General features: G+C 37.6%; 1 pseudogene; it reads right to left on the reverse strand.

Annotated features, from left to right (window-relative positions):
- Positions 1-3,804: 3,804 nt before the first annotated feature.
- LOC105885345 (protein lin-28 homolog A pseudogene) lies at positions 3,805-4,434 on the reverse strand (annotated as a pseudogene).
- Between the last annotated feature and the right edge of the window lie 6,707 nt (positions 4,435-11,141).

Here is an 11,141-nt window from a genome sequence, read left to right on the forward strand (position 1 = left end):
AGTAGAAGCAAAAAAATAGAGTGTTGACGATGAGGCTTGGGTCTGGGTTAATCAGCCCCAATCAGTGTCTTATCAGTATCCTGTTTTTGACTGGTTACTCATCTCCAACCTGGCAGGTGGTCGGGAACAATTGCAGTCAGCACACCCTGGAGCATCCCGTGGTCAGCACGTCATGGACTGCATTCTTCTCGGAGCTATAGCTGGAATTTTCCAGGGCGAAGTCCGTGTGTAGGACGAGTCATAGGGGAGTTGAGGGTCTTTGAGGGTCCTTGCCTCTAACAGCATCCGTTTTTATGTCTGGCATAAATAGTTTGAAATCCAGTTGCATGCCATCACATTTAACCTAGTTAAAACTTTCCCTCTCTGTGTGGTTGGTTGTGATATATTTCAGTTTTCCTCATCTCACTGAACCAAAACCCAGCACACCATACAGCTGCTAAACATGAGATAACCTAATGGTCAATACTTGAATCATGTAAATAAGCTTCCTTCTTTACATGTGTTTTCTTTAAATTAGTCAATCAACAATCCCTGCAACAAAGCCTACAGTATAATGCCATGGGCCTTAATAAAGGCATAGTCTCACAGGTTCACCCCCCACTTCACTTCCCACCCGTTGGTTGAGCTCCCCATTGCCTCACTTCCCATGAGCTCTAATATACACCCAGTTGGCACTGCCAATCCCTATGAGACCTGGGAGTAATACATTTATTGTATTTCATGCATTTTGGTTTCGCTCCCTGAATGTATCCCACCTGACACAGCCCAATTTAACTTTTGCCATAATCAGGACTCTCCTAGAGAGTGTCTATCTTGGTTTATGGCCTCAAAAGAGAGATCTTAAAACCAAATTAGTAAGAAACCATAACAATAGAAATCACAACCCTAATGATGGGTTAATGAATCTTTGTAGGATAGATGGTTTCTACTTCTCTGCTATCAAAAGGAAGTTCTCATCTTTTATATAATTAAAAATGAACTTTTATGATGCTATAAGATTTTTGACATACAAGTGAAAAGGTTATCAAAGAGAAATGTGCTATTGCTATAACAAAACTTCCATTTATTTATATGAATGAGTTTTCTCAATGCTTCTGTCCATAAATATGGAAATTAAAAATATAAATTATTATTATTTTTTTTTCTTTTTTTTTCAGTACCAATAAGTCTTTATTTATTCATTGTATTTTCCCAGGGAAAGTAGAAAGGAAGGGAAAAGAGTCAGCATGTGTGCTACAAAATGATTAGAAAATGGGAAAGGAAGTAACCAGTACAGCAAAATCAACCATCAAATAAACATACCCCAGGATGGGGTCACCAAAGCCCAAGGGGGCTCAGTCTCCTGCAGTTCAGGAATAAGAGGAAGGGATCAGGAAAAGAACAGACAAGTACAGGCTTTCCTACCCTACCTCCCTCCCCATAAATTCAAGATTTCACACAAAGCTTTGGTTTCTAGCAGTAAACATGGAGTTACATTCGTCCGTGTCCTATTAAACAATCTTGTGGCCACTTTGACATAAGTTTCTTGCACCTGTATAATAAAATTTCCTGAGTGACTTGGATATACATTCATAATCCCTTTCTTGGTCTCCTGCCCTCACTTTCTATATGGAAGGCCCCCAATTGCATCTCTCTACTTTCAGATTACAGATTAAGTAGGTTTGATCCATCCAAAATACAGCAGTTGTTTCAAGTGTTTGGCATGAATCACCGTCAAGAAATAGTCTTGACTTAAGAGGTTGGGAACAAGGGATGGAGGGTTCCTAGCTTCTTCAGTATTTTTGCATAAATCATTGAAGAGTTGTGGAGGCATCCCAAGAATTAAATGCATTATGTGTGTGGGTGTGTAGGTTTTCTTTTGGGGGGGATGGGAAAGAGGGTAGGGTAGGAGACAAGTTTTTAGGACAGAAGATCTGGTGGAAAATAGGAAACAGGGCATGGGGAACACAAAAGAAAAAGGTTGGTGTTCAAGATCCCCACTTGAAGAAGAGGACCTCCCCACACTAATGTTTCAGATCCTTTTGCCTGGTGCAGAACCTTCTGTCAAAGATGCTTTGGCTATTTTTCTCTCAATACAAAAAGAAGTTTGTAAACAATAAAACCCCAAAAGAACATGAAAACCAACACATTATATTTACACAAACTAGGCCACCTAGCAATCACCAACTCAGTAAAGTCCTACAAAGCCCAGACAAATACAATAACTAGAGGGGGGCAGCATTTAGGGGAGACAAGAACCCAGGATCAGACACACACCACCCAATGCATTCTATTGCATTTGTCCCATTTCAACACAGTGAGGTAGGTTTGCGGTGATCTCACAGCATGTAAACGAAACCCCCTTTTGCTCCTTCAGCTACCATGACACTATTAATGACTACTGCAGCAGGGCAGGACACTGGCTCAGGGCACCACAAAAGGCCCTCGTTTATGGGTCTCCCTGGAACCTAAGACATTTGAAAGGTTAAGGATTTTAGTCCTCAATTCATATATCCATCCCTCAACAGCATAGGATGAGTACAGGGGTATTGGTCTTAAAACTTATCCTTACTAACTCACAGTTTTTACAAAAACACACATACACTCTGTTGTGCATGAGTAGGTCTAGCCAAACCCAGTGAAGGATGGATCAAGTATGTAAAGCATGTCCTGTGCCCTAGGATTAGACAACCCTCACCTAACCTTGACTTCCTCTCTGGGCCTTCCACCTAGCCCAGCCTTTCCTAACCTCTCTGCAGCACCTTTTCCTGTTTAGACTAATTTCTAATCTTCCAGTAGAAGGCGATCAAGTCATGGGGCAACCCAGTTAGAACCTAGTCTCCCATGAAACGTTTTCAAGGTGGAAGGGGTTTCAAGTAGATACTATGGCAGAAAAGACAGCTCTAATTGGCAAAAATGAGGTAGTTCAATAGGCTGTGCACTCCAAATAGTTGATCTCTATGGTGATAAAAACAAAAACCATTCCTGCTGTGCAGACCTGGAGATGCTGCCGAACTTATCCCTGAGATTGCTCATGTACCTGAGAACACAGTGCAGGAATGAGGGCCTTAGATTAAAATATACAAAAATACAAAACCAGAATATTTATATTAAGAAAATAAAGTTAAAATGCACAAGATACGTCATTCGCACACAGCTAGTGCAGTTGGCATCCTGGAGAAAGTGGGACCCAAGGTGCAGTTATCCAAGGGAGCAAATAAATAAAATCACATTGGCCCGAAATGGGGTGGGAGTGAGCTTAGGAGCAGCAGGTCTGCAGCTGTTCCCCCAACCACCCTTTCTGCCTGTCATCACTACCCATCACTTGGGACAGTTCCCAGCACCCTATCTCAAGAATGGGTATAAGAATACAAGATATGGAAAAAACCCTGCCTTACTCCTGAGATTCCCTCCCACAGAATGTAGTGGCTTATGGGTGGGGTCCATTAGTCCGGTCTTGTACTTAATCGTTTCACTCTGGCATGGGCATTATATTATTACGTATCCTTCTTTAAAAGGAAAACAACTTCCTATCCAGGCCACTTTCAAAAGCTAGAGATTCGGGGATAGAGTCTCAGATAAAGCATTCAGGTTCTAGGGTGATTTCCCCATAAAGTCCTCCCTTGCATTTGGATAGAGCATGGGTAGGGTTCCTTTGCCTCACCCTTTCCCCCCACCAAGAAGGAAGAGGGGGTGATGCCATGAACCCGGCCTGAGATACATGGCAGTGCCAACCACCCCCAACCCATCCTATCCCCACTTTCTCCACTCTGCTGCTCATTGAAACTTCCTAATAGCAAAATAATAACCCCCACCCACTATGGCTCAATTCTGGGCCTCTGGGAGCAGGGCAGGGCTGTGGATCTCTTCTTCTTCCTCCCGAAAGTAGGCTGGCTTTCCCTGTGCGCTAGGGGCCTGCTGGGCCTTCAGTGGACACGAGGCTACCATGTGGCTGATGCTCTGGCAGAAGTGGCACTTCTTGGGCTGGGGTGGCAGCTTGCATTCCTTAGCATGATGGTCTAGACCTCCACAGTTGTAGCACCTGTCTCCTTTTGATCTGTGCTTCTGCATGTTCTTCCCCTTTGGCCGCCTCTCACTCCCGATACAGAATACCCCACCAGGTCCAGTGACTCGGGTAGATTCCAGGCCCTTGGCAGACTTCTTAAAGGTGAACTCAACTGCCTCACCCTCCTTCAGGCTCCGGAAGCCTTCCATGTGCAGCTTACTCTGGTGCACAAAGACGTCCACAGGGGGGTCGAGGGCGACCCCTGTGCAGGCGGTCATGGACAGGAATCCGAACCCCATGCGCAAGTTGAACTACTTACAGATGCCGGCACCATGGAGCAACTGCAGCTCGTCCGCAGTCCGGACCGCGTCCTCCGGCGCCTCCTCGGGTGCCTCCTCCGCCGCCTTGGCGCAGCCACCTGCAAACTGCTGGTTAGACACGGAGCCCATGGTCGTCGGCTGAGCCCGTGGCCCCTGGCCCCTGCTCAGGCGGCTGCTGGCCCCAGAGAAGTCCGGAGGCAAAGGCTATTATTATTTTTTATTTCAGCATATTATGGGGGTGCAAATGTTAAGGTTATGTATATTGCCCTTCCTCCCCTTCCCCCTCAAGTCAGAGCTTCAAGCATGTCCATCCCCCAGATGGTGCACATCGCACTCATTATGTATGTATATACCCATCTCCTCCTCCCCCCTCTTACCTGCCCGACACCCGAAATTATATTTATCTTGGTCTCATTCTAGCAGCAAGCAATATTAATTCACAGACACATGAATTAATTGAAAATAAGTCCATCCATCTCATTAAGAAATGTATTTCCAATAAAAGTTCACTTTAATATTTAATATTGTGTATCAAAATATGCATGATATGAATGTTGGTCTAATAAATAATTTAGTACTGCTAATGGTAATGATAACTTAATCCATAATATAATATATTAATCCTTAAAGGCTTATTGTTACAGTAGATTTTGTAAAAATCCAACTTATACACATATTTTTGCTCCAGAGAGTATGACAGAGTCATCTATGAAAGAATCTCAGGCATAAAATATATTATATTAGGATAAAATTTTGTGGGGGTAATGAAATGGAAATAGAAATTCAATAAGAAATATGAAAAATGTAAAATATCCATCTGTTAAAGATGAACTGTTCCACATATTTTTAAGTTGATAATGATGCATATCATATCAATGTGGCCTTTATATTCCATTTGATATATTTTTAAAGTAATATTTTCTTTTAAAATTTAATATTTATAACATGCCTATTACTACAGCTTTTGCAACTATTTAAACAAATGATGAAAAAATGTCAGTGTCAATTTATAAATATGTGAGGGAGGGAACATAGTTTTATAAAATTCTCTTAGGGGTACTTCAAGGAAAATATTTGAAGGCCACTGATCTTGCCAAGACTTCAAATGTGGGGGTGTATATATTTTTGGAACATTGATATTCAGATCACTTTTATTTTTCAATCTATTCAATTCTGCCCCTACCCTGTCTGAGCACACAAAATGATTGCTACTGCCACGAGTAGTGCCTCAGGCTCCTAAAGTTATATCACTGCATCTTCATTAATACTGCAATAAGTTTGGTACAAAAATGGACCTTGTCTGCCAGGGATGCTATGTATAGCTACATAGGATATATACACTGAACAACTCCAGGGAGCCATTTATATAGACTGCAAAGTGAATAGCACCTCCTGGAGTTGTTTAACATTACAGCCCTGCCTTACATAAAAACATATATGAAAAAACAAAAGTTCATATGGTAGAGAAATTCAATAAAAGCTCTCAAGCTCTGCTGCCTGATTCTCTGCAAAGTGAGGAAGTTGTCTCATGTATTTGCTTGGAGTATAAACCATAATTTCACCTGTGACCTAAGAGTAGATTGAACTATCTCATTTACTGTCCTGTAGTAATATAATGAATCCGTCAGTGTTCGTTAATGTGGAGGCAATTTGTCTTGTAATTCTATAGTTTCACTCTTTACCTTCTGAGAGATCTTTTCTCTCTCTAGAAAGTTCATTATTGGTGCCTAAGTCTCCTAAGCATTTTAAGCAAAATGACTTAATTTTCCCTTGAAGTGTACCTGTACATAATGGCTGCAAAAGGTAAAGATACATGAACAGCAAAATCTTCCATAAAGTATTTTTTTATGATTTGACATGCTTCTTCCAACAAAGCCAAAACAGTAGCTATAATTCTTGAAGAAATTAAGAAGAGATAGAAAGTGCTTAAAGGTGAGTAGGATAAGGACTTTAGTTTGCTTTACCCCATGCATTCTCAAAGGAGGCAAGTTCTCGGGAAATGGAAAAAATCTTATACATTATAACAGTTTATTGTCTTCCAAAGGACTATAGTACTTAAAGAAATATATAAACTAAATCTTTGGTATAAAAATCTGGTAGGGAGACTACTTAGAGACAAAGGTTCTAAAAAGGCTAATAAGGGAAAAATAATGAAAAAAAGTTTTATTTTTCAAAACTGATTTACAGCCATTTTATGACACCTCTCTTTCCAAAATAATAAAGCATATTGTTCAGGAAATAAGCATCTAAGTTGGAAGAACAAAATAAGGTACGGTTATTTCTCCTACCTAAAAGCTTTGTCCATTTACAATTCCATGGTACTTTGGAGTCAGTAAGTTAATAGATACTTCTTCTACCCCTAAGCAATTGGATTTAGGAGGACCAGCCTTGACAACTGAAACACAGGATTCTAAGGTTGCAGCCTAAAGGTTTCAGGGAACTTTCTCCCATTATGTCAAACTTTCCCCCATTATGTCAAACTCCAAGGGAATACATGAGACAACTTCCTCACTTTGCAGAGAATCAGGCAGCTGAGCATGAGAGCTTTTATTAAATTTCTCTGGCATATGAGCTTTTGTTTTTTCATACTTTCCTTTATGTAGGGCAGGGCTGTAATGTTACACAACTCCAGCAGGTAATTAAGAAGAAAAAATTGTACCTATGCCTGGGACTAATGGTTTCAGTTATGATGCTGAGTAAAGGGAAAGAATAATAATATTGACTAAAAGGGAAAAGTACTAATTTCAAGTACTAGAGAGGCTATTTTTCATTAAAAAATAAAATAAAATAAAATAACCACAGGCTTCCGGCTCTGCTAGCTATCTCCTAGTATCCATCCTAAATTTTTTCCTTTTGTAATGGAATCCTTACATTTAACTGGACTCATGGCCACTAGCTAAACATATTTATAGGCCTCTGTTGCCATAGATGCAGCCAGGTAAATGGAAATAGTGTGTGCAATTTATGAGTAGTGTTCTTAAAGAGAAGGGGACTGACTGCCTTTTATCCCCACTTTCTGCTTATCATTGGATAGAATACAGATATAAAGGATGGAGCTAAAGCATAAATTTTAAACTATGAAATGGAAGCTGTATTTGAGGACGACAAAGCAACAAGGTAGTAGCAGCCCTGACAAAGTGGAGGAAACATATCATCTCCGTGCAGTTTACATTCAGACAATTTTTAAAACTCCCATCTTGCTTTAAGCTGTGATTATTTTAGTATTTGTTATAGCATTTGAACTTGGATCCTAATTAATATACCCATACCTAGATTTGAATCTTGTTGCCACCACTTATTAATGAAATCGCTTTTGACCTATTATTTAATCTCCTTGAAACTTACAGTTACCTTCTGACAAATAAAAAAATGATAATACTTGCTTCACAGAAACTTTTAGAGTATTAAAGGAGATAACCTATTTAAGGTTTAAATAGGTTATATTATAATTAGTAATTATATTACTATATATTATAATTATATTATAATATAGTATATATTAATATATAGTAATTATATTACTATATAATTATAATTAGTAATTATATTACTAATTATTATTACTATATTATTACTAATTATATTAGTAATTATATATACTATAAGTATATATATTGATATATAGTAATTATATTACTATATAATTATAATTAGTAATTATATTACTAATATAATACCCAGAACAAAAATGATCAAATGTTCCCTTTTTGGTTACATTTTATATCTTTTCCTCTCCCTAACCAAAATGTTTGTACTCTCATATTTTCCTGAAATAAAAACAAAACAAAACAAGGCATTAGAAAAAAAAAAACAAAAATATAATTTAAAAAGTGATCCTTTTTTTGTTTACCCACACTTGACACTCAGATTAAAACCGAGATTTATAGTTTCATTTTGAAGTTATTCCCCAGTGAATAAATAATCCAGGTTTGGAGGTCTACCTCAACCCAAATACTGTGAAGGCCCAAATTTCTAATTATGACATTTTTAGTTCTGAAATTTTAGTCTTTCTTATTTTTCCACTGCTGTTATGACCTCTTCCTTTTGCCTACTACTAAGACTACCCTTTGAGAGTGTGACAGTCATTTGGATGTTTGCCAACTTTAGTCTATTCTAGGTCTTTAGGTCATCAGAGTCATATATATATATATATATATATATATATATATATACACACACACACACATATATGTATATATATACACACACATGCACACACACAACCACACACAGACAACCACACAGACTATATATATACACACACATATTTGCAGTATGTATGTATTTATACACATATATATGTATACCGTATATGTGTATATATTTATACACATGCATATAAGCATCATATATATGTGTGCATATATACACACATATGGAGCCATATATATATGTTAGAATCCATTATGTCAACCAACCATCCCTTTGTATTTTAAATGAATTATAAGTTAATTATACAATTTAATTAGCAATAAATTCTGCAGATAAATATACCAGTGAGAAGTAAACCTTCTGACCCTATACCAATGTCAGAACTCTTAACAGATTATGGAAACAAACGACTTCCATCACTTATGGAATAGTAGGATTTTTTTATCTTTGCGGTGAAAATTAATTATAAGACCTAAATTGAATATGAATAGAATTCAATAGAAATTTCACTTCCACTATTAAAATGTTATATATTTTCAGGCCTGGAATAGTTTTGGAGATGTACATATGTCACCCCCAAATTTTGGGAAGCCAAAATTGGCATTCAGCAAAATTCTTCCAATTAAATTTAACCATTAATAGCAGCATTTATTTCATTCTCTGAACAAAAGGATGAATTTACAGATGCACAATATAATAAGATAAATTTAATTTAAACATTTCTTTAAATAAATAATAAGAAATAAATCTGTGTCTGTGGATGCTCTGTACTATTTTTGCACTTGTTTTATTTTCAGTAACAATGCCACCTACTGTATTAAATAGAATTGTTTGAATAATGAACTGTCTGTTCTACTAATATTTCTTCTGGAAAGTAGGGCTTTTGGAGATAAAATTTATTTCTACAAAATACAAGCCAGATATTATTCAGAAAAAAACTCTAAGTGCTATTGAAAGATTCTCTGTATTTCATCATTTGTTATAAGGAGAGCCTGCTGGAGTATGATTTGTGCTGCAATTTTATATCTACACAAACTAGAAACACAACCTTGAAAGGCAAATATGTTCAAGGGGCCAAATGATAATATCAAGATGAAATGTCATGTGTCAAGGATAAGTGACAGCAAATGAGTATGGAAAATTTCAAAGCAATATTGTTGATTCTGAAGCAATAATAAGAAATACTGAAGCCACCATTAAGTGCAGTGTAGTAAGGCGATTCTATTTCAGACTCTGTTACACACCCCGCCCAAGAAAACACACAAAATAAAATGTTACTTTGAAAAATAAGAAATTACACTCTTAGTGTATCAATTATCACAATTTTTAAAGGTCATAAAATGCAGTTTTTCTATTTTAATGGAAAAATTATTCGAAAGGATTTTTGAGTTGTGACAGTTATTATATTTGTGAGTTTTATGGATTAAATTGTATCTTCTCAAAATTCATATGTTAAAATCCTAATCCCCAGTACCTCAGAATGTGACTTTATTTAGAGATAGAGTAATAAAGTTAAAATAAAGTCATTAGGGTTAGACTCAAACTAGTATGACTGGTGTCCCTAGATAAAAGAGAACTTTGGACACAGAGACATGCATAGGGGGAAGATATGTGAAGAGATATAGAAAAAGGATAACCATCTATAAACCAAAGAGAAAAACCTCAAATTGATCTTCCCTCGCAGCCCTCAGAAAAAATCAATCTTGAAGACATCTTGATTTTGGATTTCTGGCCTACGGAATCATGAGATATTACACAGTTTATTTCTGTTTAAGTCACCCAGTCTGTAGTATTAGGTTGTTGCAAAAATAATTGTGTTTTAGCATTTTTTATTACCTCATATTACGGGGGTACAAATATTGTTAGGGTTACATATCTTGCCCCTGCCCCCTCCCCCACCCCTTTATGCCAGACCTTCTAGTGTGTCCAGCCTCCAGGTGGTGCGCACCGCACCCACCATGTAAGTACATACCCTTCCCCTCCTCCCCTCTTCCACCTGCCCACTTTCCAATTACAGATTTTTTTTCAGACATTTTGGTTACAATGTATATCTTTGCCTCTCCCTATAAAGGGATAGAAGTAATCCCTTCCCCCCCCACAATGCTCACCACTTCCTTAAGATGTGGGTCTCCCCCCACCAAATCCCTGTTGAACACTACCGTTTTTAGAGCACCACAGTTTTAGTCAGTCAGTACCAATTTGATGGCGAGTAGATGTGTAGCCCATTTTCCAGATCTTGTGTCATCTCGCTTTGTATTACGGGTTTAAGCTTAATCCAGGATAGCATAAACGATGCTAGCTCACTGTTATTTCTTAGGATTGAGTAATATTCCATTGTGAGCATATACCACATTGTTTTAGCATTTTTGAAATTTGCCATTTGATACTGGAATACATTGGTAAATAAATGTGGTTATGTTATACATCATTTTAATGTGCATTTCTTGTTTTATGCTTTTTAGCTAAAGATTTATTACTTGCTGTTTATTTTATATTTATTTTAGACTATGGAAATGATGTTAGACAGAAAGCAAATTCAAGCGATTTTCTTATTCACGATCAAAAATGGGCCATAAAGCAGCAGAGACAACTCCCAACATCAACAGCACGTTTAGCCCAGAAACTGCTAATGAACGTACAGTCCAGTGGAGGTTCAAGAAGTTTTACTAAGGAGACAAGAGCCT

The sequence above is a fragment of the Microcebus murinus genome, chromosome X (assembly GCF_040939455.1).
Source record: "Microcebus murinus isolate Inina chromosome X, M.murinus_Inina_mat1.0, whole genome shotgun sequence".
NCBI classification, from domain to species: Eukaryota; Metazoa; Chordata; class Mammalia; order Primates; family Cheirogaleidae; genus Microcebus; species Microcebus murinus.